This window comes from Gallinula chloropus (genome assembly GCF_964237585.1).
Source record: "Gallinula chloropus genome assembly, chromosome: Z".
NCBI lineage: Eukaryota > Metazoa > Chordata > Aves > Gruiformes > Rallidae > Gallinula > Gallinula chloropus.
In genome coordinates, this window is record NC_140089.1 from 53,747,335 (window position 1) to 53,762,885 (window position 15,551).

Consider the following 15,551-nt stretch of genomic DNA (forward strand, 5'->3'; position numbering starts at 1 on the left):
GCCTTGGGCATAACAGTCACGAAATAACATAATTTTTGATTCTTAACAAGGTAAGGAGGGGGGTCAGTGGCAGACTTTGGCCAATTTAGGAGGCTGGTTGACACAGTCTCTTGGGTGGCAGAGTAGTCCAGGAAGACTGGACACTCTTCAGGGAGGACCTCTTAAAGGCACAAAAGCAGGCCATGCCCATTTGCCAAAAGACAAGCTAGCCGGGAAGAAGACTGGCCTCGGACTTGAGTACTGTGTTCAGTTTTGGGCCCCTCACTACAAGAAGACACTGAAGTGCTGAAGCATGTCCAGAAAAGGGAAACAAAACCAGTGAATGGTCTAGAGAACAAGTCATCTACGGAGAAGCTGAGGGAGCTGGTGTTGCTTAGCCGGGAGAAGAGGAGGCTGTTCTTGATCTCTACAACTTTGCCAATAATAGAAAACTGGGGAGAGTGGCAACAAGTTATCCATGAGCCAGCAATGTGCCCTGGTGGCCAAGAAGGCCAGTGCTGTCCTGGAGTGCATTGAGAAAAGCATGACCAACAGGTCCACCAAGATTCTCTTTCTCCTCTACTCTGCCCTGGTCAGGTCCCACTTGGGGTATTGTGTCCAGTTCTGGGTTCCCTGGTATAAAAAACACAGGGATCTCCTGGAGAGAGTCCAGAGAAGGGCTACAAAGATGATTAAGGGCCTTGAGCATCTCCTCTATGAGGAAAGGCTGAGTAAGTTGGGACTGTTCAGCCTTGAGAAAAGAAGACTAAGGGGGGACTTTATTAATGTTTATAAATATCTGAAGTATGGGATGCAGGGGGAATCAGCCAGCCCCTTTTCAGTGGTCTGTTGGGACAGGACAAGGGGCAATGGCTGCAAGTTGGAGCACAGGAAGTTCTGCACCAACATGCAGAAGAACTTTTTCCCAGTGAGGGTGACAGAGCCCTGGGACAGGCTACCCAGGGAGGTGGTGGAGTCTCCATCTCTGGAGATATTCAAGACCTGTCTGGATGCCTATCTGTGCAATATGAGCTGGGGAGCTGCTTTGGCAGGGGGGTTGGACACGATGATCTCTTGAGGTCTCTTCCAACCCCTATGATTCTATGATTTCTGGGCTCCTCAGTTCAGGAAAGATGGGGAACTACTGGACGGAGTCCAGCAAAGGACTACAAGGATGAGGAGGGAACTGGAGTATCTCTCATACAAAGGAAAGGCTGAGTCAGCTGGCTCTGTTTAGCCTGGAGAAAACCGAGACGGGGTCTGATCTGCACTTATAAATACGTGAAAGGTGGTTGTCTAGAGAATGGGGCTAAACTCTTCTCCATGGTGTCCAGTGACAGTACAAGGGGCAATGGACACAAACTGGAATGCAGGAAGTTCTGTCTGAACACAAGGAAAAATTCCTTCGCTCGGAGGGTGGCAGAGCACTGGCACAGGCTGCCCAGAGATGCTGTGGATTCTGGCAATATTAAAAACACAGGGGAGTTGGACTAGGTGATCTCCAGAGGTCCCTTTTTTTGGAGATATCAAAAACCTGTCTGGACATGATCCTGTGCAATGTGCTATAGGTGATCCTGCTTTAGCAGGGGGATTGGACTAGATGGTCTCCAGAGGCCTCTTCCAATCCCTACTGTTCTATGAATCTGTGAACTATGTGAAAGGAGGTTGTAGCATGGTAAGCATTGGCCTTTTCTCCCAAGTACCAAGGAGCAGTACAAGAGGAAAGGGCCTCAAGTTTTGCCAGTGGAGGTTTATATTGGCTGTTAGGAAAAATGTCTTCAAGCAGTGGAACAGGCTGCCCAGGGAAGTGGGTGAATATCTATCCCTGAAGGTATTCATGAAGACCTGTAAATGTGGTGTTTAGGAACATAGTTCAGAGGTGGATGTGGCAATGTTCGGTTCATGGCCAGCTTTGATGATCTTAAGAGTCCTTTCAAACCTAAGTGATTCTATGATTCTACTGTATTACAGAATCATGGGGTTGGAAAAGACCTGTAAGATCATCAAGTCCAACCATTCCCGTCCTAAGCTAAACCATATCCCTAAGTACCTCATCTACCCTTTTTTAAACACACCCAGGGAAGATGACGCCATCCCCTCCCTGAGCAGCCTGTTCCAGGCCTTGACACCTCTGTCAGTAACAAATTTTTCCTAACATCTGATCTGAACCTGCCCTGGTGCAGCTTTGTGCCATTTCCCCTTGTCTTATCTCCTGTCACCTGGCTGAAGAGACCATCGCCCACCTCTCTACAACCTCCCTTCAGGTGATAAGGTCTCCCCTCAGCCTCCTGTTCTCCAGGCTCAACATCCCCACCTTCCTCAGCTGCTCCTCATAGGATTTGCCCTCCAGCCACTTCCCCAGCCTGGTTGCCCTTCCCTGGACTTGCTCAAGGACCTCAATGTCCTTATGGTGAGGAGCCCAGAGCTGGATACAGTACTCGAGGTGCAGCCTCACCAATGCCAAGTACAAGGGGCACAATCACCTCCCTAGACCTACTGGCCACACTGTTTTTGATACAAGCCAGGATGCCATTGGGCTTCTTGGCTGCCTGGGCACACTGCTGTCTCATATTCAGCCTGCAGTCAGCCAACATCCCCAGATCCTCTGCCTGACAGCTCTCCAGCCAGTCTCCCCCAAGCCTGTAGTGCTGCATGGGGTTGTTATGTCCCATGTGCTGCACTCTGCACTTGGCCTTGTTAAACTTCATCCCATTGGTCTCAGTCCATCAGTCCAGTCTGTTCAGAGCCCTCTGGAGAGCCTCCCTACCCTCAGGCAGATCAACACTTCCTCCCAGCTTAGTGTCATCTGCAGACTTACTGAGGGAGCATTCAATCCCTTCATCCAGGTCATTGATAAGGATGTTGAACAAGGCCGGACCCAGGACTGAGCCCTGGAGGACGCCACTTGTGACCGGCCTCCAGCTGGATTTTTGGTTCCATTCACCACCACCCTTTGGGCCCGTCCATCCAGCCAGTTTTTAACCCAGCTGAGGGTCCACCTGTCCAGGCCAGTGACAGCCAGTTTCTCAGTCAGAATGCTGTGAGAAACCGTGTCAAAGGCTTTACTGAAGTCCAGGCAGACCACATCCACAGCCTTCCCCTTGTTCATTAAGCAGGTCACCTTGTCATAGAAGGTGATCAGGTTAGTTTGACAGGATCTACCTTTTGTAAACCTATGTTGACCAGGCCTGATCCCCTGGCCATCACACATGTGCTGCATGATAGCCTCCAAGATGACCCTCTCCATGATCTTCCCTGGGACTGAGGTCAGACTGACAGGCCTGTAGTTCCCTGGATCCTCCTTCTGGCCCTTCTTCTATGTGGGTGTAACATCTGCCAGCCTCCAGTTGAGTGGAACTCCTGCAGTCTGCCAGGATTGCTGATAGATCATGGAAATGGGTTTGGCAAGCACATCTGCCAGCTCTTTCAGTACCCTCAGGTGGATCCCATCTGACCCCATTGACTTGTGTGTATCCATGGGAGCTTTGTTATTCTTCACCTCCCTGTCAGCCAGTTCCTGAGAATGAGTACTCAGGGAATATCCATCTTTACTGTTAAAGACTGAGGTAAAGAAGGAATTAAGGATCTCAGCCTTGTCCTCATCTCTTCTCACTGATGTTCCCCCTGCATCCAATAAGGGCTGGAGATTCTCCTTGCCCCTTCTTTTACTGTTAATATACCCGTAGAAGGACTTTTTATTATCTTTTACAGAACTGGCCAGTCTAAGTTCCAGTTAGGCTTTAGCCATTCTGACTTTCTCCCTACATGATCTCACTACATTCCTAAAGCCATCCCAAGACACCTGCCCCTTCTTCCAAGTCTCATATTTTTTCCCTCTTTTTGCTTATATCTTCCCAGATCTCTCTACTCAGCCAAGCTGGCTTCTTTCCTCACTGACTCCTCTTCCAACACACTTGGACAAACTGTTCTTGTGCTGCCAAGATTTCCTTCTTGAGGAGCATCCAACCGTCTTGGGCTCCTTTGCCCTCAAGGGCTGCCTCCCATGGAATCTTACCAAGCAGCTTTCTGAACAGACCAAAGTCAGCCCTATGGAAGTCCAAGGTGGTTATTCTGGTGTCTCCCTTCCTTACTTCTCCTCCTACTAAGAATTCTAACAGTTCATGATCACTGTGCCCCAGGCATCTTCCAACCTTCACAACTCCCCCTAGGCCTTCTCTGTTTACAGACAGTAAGTCCAGCAGGGCACCTTCCCTGGTTGGTTCACTCACCAGCTGGGTCAGGAAGTTGTCTTCCAAACACTCCAGGAATCTGCTAGACTGCTTCCTCCCTGCTGTATTGTACTTCCAGGAGACATCTGGTAAGTTGAAGTCCCCAATAAGGACAAGGGCTAGTGATCATGAGACTTCTCCCAGTTGTTTAAAAAACAACTCATCAGCTTCCTCCTCCTGGCCAGGTGGTCTATAGCAGACTCCCATCACTATATCTCCCTGATTTTTCCCCAGAGACACTCAACCCTGTCTTCACCATAACCCAGCTCCAGGCTGTCAAAGCGTTCTCTGACACACAGGGCTACCCCACCTCCTCTCCTACCCAGCCTGTATAGTTTATAACCAGCCATAGCAGCACTCCAGTCATGTGAATTATCCCACCACGTTTCTGTGATGGCAATCACATCATGGTCTCCTTGACTTACAAGGACTTCAAAATCCTCCTGTTTGCTGCCCATGCTGCGTGCATTGGTGTAGATGCACTTCAGCTGATCTATTGATCTTGTTACACTCCTAAGGAAAGCCTTGCTTCCCAAGAGGCAGCTGGTTAAGTTACCTAGCCCATCAGTAATAGTTACATTTCTACTCTGAATTAGCACACTATCCCCCTGATTAACTAGGGTGGCTGACCAGGGGTCATTGCCAGCACACCATCCCTCAGTAACTGGACCAGCACTCCCAGGCTCTTTTCCATCTAGCCTGGCCCTGTCCCCCTCCCCCTTCTCACCTAGTTAAAAGCTCTATTAATGAGCCCACCCAGCTTCTTTGAGAGTATCCTTCTGTCCCTTGGGGATAAGTGCTCCTCATCCCTAGAAAGCAAGGCTGGTGATGCTCAAGCCAGCCCACTGTCGAAGAATAGGTATTAACTCCTTGGTTCTTCTCATTCCACCCCTCCCCATTCCCTGTAGTAGGAATGATGGAGGAAAAAACTACCTCTGCTGCAAATCATGTGTCCCAGGGCCCTTAAATCCTTATTAGGACTGAAACTCTTTATTAGTGTTTGGTGAAATCTGCTGCATCCTGCTCATTGCATCTTTCTTGCAAATGACGTGGAGCAGTTCTATATGACATACAGTTCAGGACTGAGACATTTTAGAGATGTTACAGAAAGAAAATTGTGGCAATTTTTAGAATAAATTTAACTGTTTTTTACAGAATTAGATTATTTGTTTTCCGTGACTACTGCTTTGAAGAGAATTTCTCAGCAGGAGGAGGTTGGTTAATCTTTGTGCATGGATGCCAAGAAGAATGTGGAGGGAGATCTGATTTGAAAAGACAAAGTTCTAGTTCCAGGTACATACCTAAATTTAGAAAAGCTGTCACCAATGCTGTGCTTTGAAAAAAGAAAAGGAAGTACCCAAGAAATTTTTTTGTGTCTGTCTAGTCACATTTCTGTGGTAGTGACCAAAAATAGTGAACTCCTCAGTTTGGAATTCAACTTCAGTATAAATGTGCTGTACTTTGAAAAGTAAAAGTAGTATATTCCTCAATGGAAAATAATTTTAAATAAGTAAATATAAAAGAACCTCCAGCTCTTTGGACAAAATAGCAATCATGTTCCTCACATTTTGCACTGAAACTCTGTACAGTTATAAATGCACTTAGTATTCACTTGCAAGGTGCCTAAGGTTTTTGTAGCTTGGTATCATGGATATATGAATAAGGCTGCCAGCTAACTCGTTAACGATAACTAGTTATCCAGCAACACCAGCAAAAGTTGTATGTCAATGTTTTTTAAAACACGGATTTTTAAATTGTTTTTTTAAAGGTGTAATTGTGTATACTAGATCACAAGAATGGTACAGAATTGGATTATGGTATGAAACTGTTTTGCACAACTATGAAATGCTGGCTGACAATTGTCTACTCTTAGCCTAAATAAATGTGAAAATATGCTTAGACTAACTCTTTAACAATGTTGCGATTTGAAGGAAAATACATGGTTTGTATTTATTTTGGACTTAAAGACAACAATCTAAAAAAAATGTGTTTTTCTTAACTGAACACCTTAAGAGACATGCACATCACACTAAAAATGTATGTTGTTGTGAGACAGAATGCAAGTAACTCTGAAAGAAATCCTGTTGTAAGCACTATGAAAGCAAACCTTCATGTTTAAAGATCTCACAGCCTTCTGAAGGATGGGTGCTCAAAAAGTACTCCAATACTGAAAAGTAGTGCATGTGTTCTGAGAACTTTTTTTCATATTACAAAAAAGATAACACAGGGTTTAAGTTGAATTCTATAGGAAACTTTAATACAGTCTGTCCAAAATGCCTTAAATGAACAGTTCTTCCTAGCTTTCATGCTGAAAGTTCTGTATCTCTGCTAAACTTCTCTGTGAGAGATTGGTAAGAATTCCTTGTAACTGTTGTGGTAAAGCATATCAGATTCAGTGGAACTGGTTGGCTATATATAAAGTTTTGTTATTAGCCTGGTACCCTTAGGAATAGTTACCTTGTGCTAATACAAACTAAGATAAGCTCAAAGGAGTTGTTTTATCAGCTCAATTCGGAAGCTGGAAGGACCTATTCCTGATTAATCCAATTGCTGTTCTCAGTCTCCATTTCTATTAAGCATGCCCAATTACTGTAAAAAGAACTTCCTTAAGACATGATTCACAAACAGAACAAAATTGCTTTAAATCATAAACGCATTTTGCTTTCCTCTTCTGTATTTTCTCCATTTCATTTTACTGGAGAAAAGTGAAGGTAGGAGGATATCATACAGACAGTGCCTTCATTTTCACCTTAATTCTTCAGTGTATGGTTAAGCAAGACACAGTTGTTCAAGACTTCCAAACATCTGTCTTCTGTAGGAATTTGCATTTGCTCAACCTAAGGGCCATGCTGAAATTGTGACATCTTCCAACAATCCAGACAGTGAATACAAGCTTGGCTCTTAATTTAGAAGGTGAGTCCTCCTTTCTAAGGTCTAAATGAAGTCTTACAAAGAGTATCAACATAGAATCAGCATTTGACACTAAGATGAGAATCAAAAATGTGTTGTAAATAGTAATTTGCATTTGTTCTGATAAAACTGCCCTGTTAGGCAGTCAAATGCCTTTTGTGAAATGTGTGAAAATGTCCAGCAAGGAACAGATAGCAATATGAACACTGCTAGGGAAACACATTAATATTCTCAGTCAAGAGCATCGTGATCTGCAAATGGGTTTTACCTACAGTCAAGAAGTAGAATATGATGATCAAATAAAACCTAAGCAACTGTCTGAGAAATTAGTGCATGCATATGTCTAACACCTTCTATGAAGGTGAAACAATAGGTTGCTAATAGAAAAGGAATAGAATTTGGTTGTCCAGGTGGAGATGAGTTAGGAGTGGTGTTCCTTAGAGGCCCATGCTGTGTACTGCTACCAGTGCTGTTGAGTGTCTTCATCAATACCATGGACAGTGGGATTGAGTGCACTCTCTGCAAATTTGCAGACAACACCAAGTTGAGTGGTGTGGTTGACGCGCCTGAGGGACAGGATGCCATCCAGAGGGAGCTGGACAAGCTTGAGAAGCTGACCCTTGTGAAACTCATAAAGTTCAACAAGACCAAGTGCAAGGTCCTGCACATGCGTTGGGGCAGCCCAGGATATCAATACAGGCCAGGTAGAGAATGGACTGAGAGGACCTGGGGGCTACTGGTTGATGAGAACCTCAACATGACACTGCAGTGTGCTCTTGCAGCCCAGAAAACCAACCATGTCCTCGGCTGCATCAAAAACAGTGTGACCAGCAGATTGAGGGAGATGATTCTGCTGTTCTACACTGCTCTGTTAAGACCCCACTGAGAATACAGCACCCAGCTCGGCGATTCCCAGTATAAGAAAGACATGGACCAGTTGGAGCAAGTCCAGACAAGGACCCCAAAGATGACCAAAGGGCTGGAGTATCCTATGAAGACAGGCTGAGAGAGTAAGCCTTGTTCAGCCTGGAGAAAAGAAGTCTCTGAGGAGACCTTATAACAGCCTTCCAGTATGTAAACAGGGCCTACAGTAACACTGGAGGGGGACACTTTTTGCCAGGGACAATAGTGATAGGACAAGGGGTAATGCGTTCAAACTAAAAGAGGGTAGACTTAGACTGGACATGAGGAAGAAATTCTTCCCTGTGAGGGCGATGAGGCCCTGGCACAGGCTGCCCAGAGAAGCTGTGGCTGCCCCCTCCCTGGCAGTTTTCAAGGCCTAGTGGAGGGTGTTCCTACCCGTGGCAGGGTGATGGGAACTAGATGGGCTTTGAGGTCTCTTCCAACCCAAATCTGTCTGTGATTCTGTGATTCTATGCTGTCAAGGTAGTTCAGACAGCCACACTGACCCAGAAGCTGATAGACCAGTGACAGGTAGTTCACATGAAAGGACCCTAAAAGCAAGAAACATGCTTCTGTCTTTGGCTGAAAGTTTATCACAATACATTTTAGACAAATTGCTCCTTATAGTCACTTCAATAAGTCTCACTTTTGGTTTGGTCAGAATTTTTCTTTCCCTTAAAAGAAGACCGCTGTCAAACTGCTGAGTATCAAGGCTGGATTAGATAGCTTTACAGATTTTTTGGTGGTGGTGGTGGTCTTTTTTTTGGGCCAAATTTGGAGCAAAATGAAAAAAAAAATATTTTTTTGATCCAAAGCTCTTTGGCACATATTCTGCTTTCTGAAAATTACATCAGTTTATCGTCCTGGGATGTTTATGGAATTATATGGAAGTATTTTTGAGTGGCTGTCAGTTGAATTTGAGTATACCTTCAAGGCTTTTAACAAGAAAATTATGCTGAGAAAGTTGAAGACATAAATTTATATGATTCTTTTATTGTCAGAGCAGAATGTCAGAAAAATCCAAAGTGAAGAAATGAGTTTTGTATTGGAGAGAATGTGGCAACTTCTGTCTCACAGAAGTGACTTCTGTAGTTCAAATGTATAAACACTTCTCTTCTTACCAGTCACCCATCATGCACCAAAGCTTGCTTCTGGCTCTCCCAGAGTGAGCTGTTGTCTTGTGAAGGAGGTGATTTTTCCTTTGGTGTTTCTTTCTAGCTCAACAGGAGAGAGGCTTAGTGCTCTACTTGATATTTGCAAATTGAGCCAAAGGAAAGAACGGAGCATGAGGCAGAGACCCATCATTCTGAGCAGGTGCCTTTGTATTAGTTGAGGCATGTTCTTTTGCTCAAATCCAATTATCCAATGTATTTATAGACCACTTTAATTCAGTGTAGCGGCTGAAATCAAAGAGAGGGAGCTCATATGATATGTTTAGCTCATAGCAGACCACGCCAGTGGTGCTGAGAACCATCATATATCAAGAAGGATGATCAGCAGTGAATTGCCCTGTCAACAATAGCCTCTTCTATGGGGTTTGTGGATTTTCAAAATCAGTTTAGGCTACAGAGTCTGATAATAGGCAAAAGAGAGCTGGTGACCTCATTGCCAAATTTCTATCCATGTTTTGAATCAGTGTTGTATGGTTCTGAAGATCGACATTCCATTAATTTGGGTATCCTCTCCTGTAACAAGTACACATAGGATTTATTTTTATACTGGACCTTCTGGATTAAAAAGTTCAGGATCAGGCTGGATTATTCTGAATCCATCTCTCCCAAGCAAATTCCAGATGTCTTGTAGCTGATGTTGGTTTAGAACTGTCTTGCAAAAGAATAGTTTCTTAGAAATTAAATGTTTTGATAATTTTTTCATTCCCTTATCTTTAACAAAATCTCATGCTTATTTCAGACTGAAGCTTTATGTGAGTGTGATTGGCAGGAATTGGATCATAATTGAGTTTAGAAGAAGATGAAACACAAAGGCTGTTAAAAAAAACCCACAAAACTTTCAATGCTGATATCTACTAAGTAAGAAGATACGGATGCCAAATGCGGAAGAGTTTGTCAAAAACTAACAAAGATTTAGTGCTAAAAGGCAATATTTAAGCAGAGAAATTTCAGGAAACAAAGCCATGCATTGCCATTGAGAGAAGTTGCTGTATACAGACACAGGAAGCAAGTTTCCAAATTGTGCATTGCTAGATACGTGTTCTTGTCCTCAACTGCAAACTGAGTGGAGCACAAGGTTAAGGAGCTTTGGACCAAACTGAAGCAAGCACACAAGGAGTCAGGACAAAGAGGATGAACTCCTGGAAATGCTATACTATGTGCTATTACTATAGCAAGAGGAGGAAACACAGCCTGCTGTCAGAAATGAGCTAGGAATATGGTTCTAACACTACTACAACCATATTGTTGCTGACCTAAGAGGTTACATGCTGTGTTTCTGAGACTGTAGCTGGTCTATATGGATGTCTATGAAATTAGAGCATCAATGCTGTAAGGAAAAGCAATGATTAAGAAGGTCAAGCTGGGTAAGACCCCTGGGGATATGTTTGCAGCATGAACTACAAGAATGCGATCAGGCATTTCAAGTTATTAATGAGATGTGCTTCTGATATCTTTAAACAGTGTTGATTTTTTTTTTTTAACCTAGGCTGAAATGATGTGGAGAAGAGGGGAATTATGTCTGAGCAGTTCACTAATGTCAGAAAAGAATAAAAAAAGGCGTTAAACAAGATAATAAAAGGCATAATTGTTTCACGGTACACAGTAAGTAACCATGTCAGGCAAAACAGAATTTAACCACCTGTAGCATGGCCAGTATGGAGCTTCTCATTGCTCCTCCAGAGGCATCAGACTAGTGTGGTGTCACCGTTCAGCCCCCAAGGCTGAGGACCATACCCACTCTCTTGCTTCCCCCCTCACACGGAAGAAAGAAGCAGGAGGCAGGGGGAAAGAAAACAAGGGAAGACAAAGGCAAGCCTTGTGGGCTGGGATAAGGGCAGTTCACTGAGACAGCAAAGGGAGGGAGAAATAACAATAACAGGATTTTAAAGCAAAATGTGCAAAACTAGTGATACACAATGGAGTTTCTCTCTGAAGCGCACAGCTCAGACCATACAGCTCAGAGCCATTCCAAAACCGGACTGTCCCCTAGCTACACATCCCACAGCCATGTGTGCCTACCCCAAGAGCCCCCCTTTCTGCTAAGCATGATGTCATGGTATGGAATAGCCCCATTGACCAGTTTGGGTCAGCTGTCCTGGCTGTGTCCTCTCCCAGCCTCCTGAGTGCCCCTTGCCTTTGTGTTAGCAGGGCAGTGTGAGAAATGGAAAAATCCCTGACTGCTTGGCAACAACTAAAACATCAACATCTTACCAAAACTGCTCTCATCCTGACTCCGAAACATGGCACTGCTCGAGCTGCTAGAAAGACAATTTCTACTCTAGCCAAACCCAGGACATGTGGTAACTAGATCTTATTTATGGTGAAAGGAAATAGCAAGATACGTTATAAAAATTGTGTGCAATTTTTGGCACAAAGAGTGACTGGGGCAGTAAATCAATACTGATAGAGAAGAGAGAGGCAAACACTGGCTATTGCAAAGGTCTGTAAAATCAAATTTGAACTTGATGCACATGGAATGATTTTTGCATAATACAGCGGCTTCAAGGGAAACTGGTAGGTAATGGACACTGAGAGAACCAAAAAGAGGTACCACTGAAGTAGCAATTCACAATGTATAATTAAGCTGCGGGACTCATTGTATCAGATAGAAATACTAGAAATGGAAAGCAGTTAGAGACCAGTTCTGGCTCAGGCATGCCTCGCAGTGTTCTGTCAGACACTGGAAGAGTGTTATGGGTACATTACTTAGTACATGCCTGACCTATTCACAGATTTTTCTCTAGACATCTATATCTACTCTTGGCACACCCTGTTGGCCAGGGAAAGGTACAGACAGTCTCCTTGCACCAAAAATTTCACAGCTGACGTTGCTTGGAAGGGACAGGGATCAGCATCTGTGCAATTACAGGGATCAGCACATCCAGAGCATGAAGGATCAGCTTCACCCTAGAAACCCACCTTCTACAACCATGGTGTGTCCTCTGCCAGGCAAACAAAAGGCTTAGAGAGACCTGATCCTGTATTGCAGTAGTAATGTTTATATTTTTGCTTCTGAAAAGTGGGCCCTTGCTTTCTTAGTATTTCCTCTCTTACAAAACAGAAGTAATTCTTTTGTTTCTTTGCAGTTCTTTCTGCTACTTGCAGAATGTTTTCAGGAGCCCAGGTGAAAGGGTATTCTTGATGTGTGAATTATTACTATTAGTACTGAGCACAGCTGTTTTGTTGAAGGCTTTTTTCCAGCTGAAAATGGGTTTGACTGAAAGGAAACATATTTTTGCAAGACAATTGCACTGTTTTTAACTCCAGGTAACAAAGAAAACCAATAAAACTATTTTTCTTGAAAAAAAAAAAAAAACCAACCTGATTTCCTTATGTGAAAATGATCTTCCCCTTTATTTTAATCACAGCTACTATTATTTATGGGGAAATTATGCTTAATTAATCATGAGAAAATGTTAAAACCTTCAAGAAATTTAATAGGTTTTGGGAAACTAATCTCTTCAGTTGCATTCTATGCATTTGCTTAGGTATTGACAGAAAATTTTCTTTGAAGCTGTCATTTCATTCAGAAAGCAGATTTTGAGATTAATGAATATTTTCAGCAAATATCTGCTCTGTGTGAAATGCATCCATCTTTTCGTAAGCCAAGTATGTTTTTGAAAGAATCACCATACTACAGCTGGAAACTTTCTGTGATAACACAGTATTTTGAGATCTTGGGTAGTCATGGCAAAAATTCTTACCTTTTCAGGTTGTGGTCATGTGGTAATACTACTGATGACTTGTCTTAATTCTTTAGGTTGCAGATAAAGAGTTTTATTTCAATACCATGATCATAAGAGTTGGTTTGTTTGTTTTTTTTTTTTTTATTTTCTGATGTAAGCCACAGTTAAATAAGCATTGTACTCGTGTTGGAGGGCTTCAAAAAGCTTCAGGCAGAAAAAAAGAAAAAGCTTCAATCTTCTTTACGGAAGTCCTATCCCCTTTCCCTGCCAATGTTAAGATGAATCTAAAAGTATCCGTTTAAGCCATAGTGCTATTAATAGTGAGATGATATTGATTTTTTTAGCTTGTATGAACTCGTGCCATTCTACTACTCATTTTAAGGAACAGAGAATCCCAAGCAAGTGGGAAAAGCGTTTGTTTACCTGCCTTGTGGTTGGTGTTACGGAAACACAAACACTCTTGAAAGACAAAGTAAAATAGGGAAAGTGTTGAAACCACCATGGATGCAGGGCTAAGCTTCTACCTCAGTGTCGAAACCTCAGCAAGCAGGAGGAACATCTGCAGCAGAGGAAGGCAAGTTTTCTTATTCTTTGGTCTGTGGTGCCGCACTCAAGTGTATTACCTCATGGTTGTCAGGACTGTGACTTGTGTGATATGAAGAGGTTTGGCTGCTTCCTGTGTTCCTTTTCTCACAAAAGTGTGCTTTTTCATATGGCAAATATATGCAGGACTGTTCAGCATGAAATGGGTGGGTCAGGCACTGCCCATGTAACCTGTGGAATAGCCTGAGTGCTATTGTTGAACGGTCTGGAGACCTTGATGTAAACAGTTTTGCTGTTACTCCCAAAGCTCTCTGCCAGGGAAATTACAGATAAACCATGAGAAAGCTTGAATAGAAATCTCTTTTGGTAGGATCATCACTAACTGTGATGGCATTCCCACAGAAAAAAAAAAAAAAAAGTCCCCATGTGCCCCAAAAACATTTAAGATGTGTTATAAATAGCAAGATCAGAAAATGCAGATCCCATTTCTAGTTCTGTGTGATCAGGCATTAGCGGTACACTGAAGGCTCTAGATACGTCTATGCTCATTTAAAGCTTTAACCTGGACACTTAACAGGAGATGCTTGGAAAGATGCTGAGTGCATTCAATGTTTTGTGGCCCATGGGTGTGCAAATTTCCTAAGTGGCTTTGATAATCTTGACCTGAAGATGCAGTGCAGAGCGTATTGTCTGTCCTTAGATCTTAGTCAGGTGAGGAAAAATGCTGGGTTTGCATATGCCTCTGCTTTTAGAAATGATTTGGGAAAGTGGAAGGACGGCACTCTGGAGCCATTACAGTCTCTTCTATACGTGTATGTTTGGGCACATTTTCAAGCCTTTATTTCCTCACCCATGAAGTCTTCTTTGAGTGGTTGCATTCTGTCTTGTAAGCGCTCTATTTAGGGCTTTTCCAACATGTATTTACAAGCCCATATGGATGTGCTGAGGATCCAGCTGGAGAATAGGCCTTGCTGTAGCAATTCCTGGCTCAAATTTATTGTGAACATCTTGCTACTCATAGGGATTTGGAGAGGGAAGGAGCACAGTGGGAAATGACATCCACAATTCCTAGTGACATGGGCCAAAGCTGGATGCCTTTTGAAAGTCTTCCTCTTTCTATGGAGTAGGCATTCTTAACATTTTCTCTGCTGCTATAAATAACAATAATAAAATATATAAATAATAAAGCCAATCTACTTTTATGAACAGATACAACTGTTCTCATTTTACCTGCTCCCTCCCTTCACTGTCATCATCTAAGACAGTCTTTAACCAAAAATAGATTAAAGTAACCTGTTCTGGGTTGTATTTGCAACTTGCCTAGTTGAATGTGTTTTGACTGATGAGCTGTAGCTTGTTAAGCCATGGGAACCCTTTGTCCACAGTCTGACTGGTAGATTTTTAATTGCCTGCTAAAATAAACTATTCTTTCCACCTTCACATGGTTATTTTCCTTTATCTCCTTTGACATCCACATTACGAAGTAACAGCATCATAATTATTTTTAAAAAGAATGAATATAGTTTGCCTGTGAGACATTCAGGCCTAGGAGCTCTAACAGCTCAGGACATCACTGGGTGGCATCCTGCAGAATATGGGAGAACGGTACAAAAGGTAGGTGAAAGTAAAGCCATGAGTGGGTTAGGACACAACAGAATGGAGGGGGCATCTTGACGTCAAATGTGACAGATGTGAACCTGAAGATCAGCGTGTAGATCAGAGCTGTATAGGTTTTGTGTGGCATGATTACAGCTCTGATGAAAGAGACCAAGAAAGTCAGTTACCCAGGACAGAAGGTACTACACTAGCACAGGTACACTTGTAATCCTTAATTAGGACAGCATGGACCAGAATGTGTGAAGTGTTATCTATGGAGTGGTACTCCATCTGCAGTGACAAACAACTTGTCTTCCAGTGCTCACCTCCACAGCTGAGCACTCCCATCCCTCAGAAGCTGAAGTTATGATTACCAAGGTATGAACTTTCCTGAGAAGCAAGAGAGATGGTACACATGCTCTCTGAACTGTGTAAGACCTGTGTAGGGAAGAGGTGGAGCTTGAGGTCGTGCAATACACGACTAAAGTGCTCTCTTCATTTCAGAAGGAGATCTCCATTCTTGGCTCTGTGGT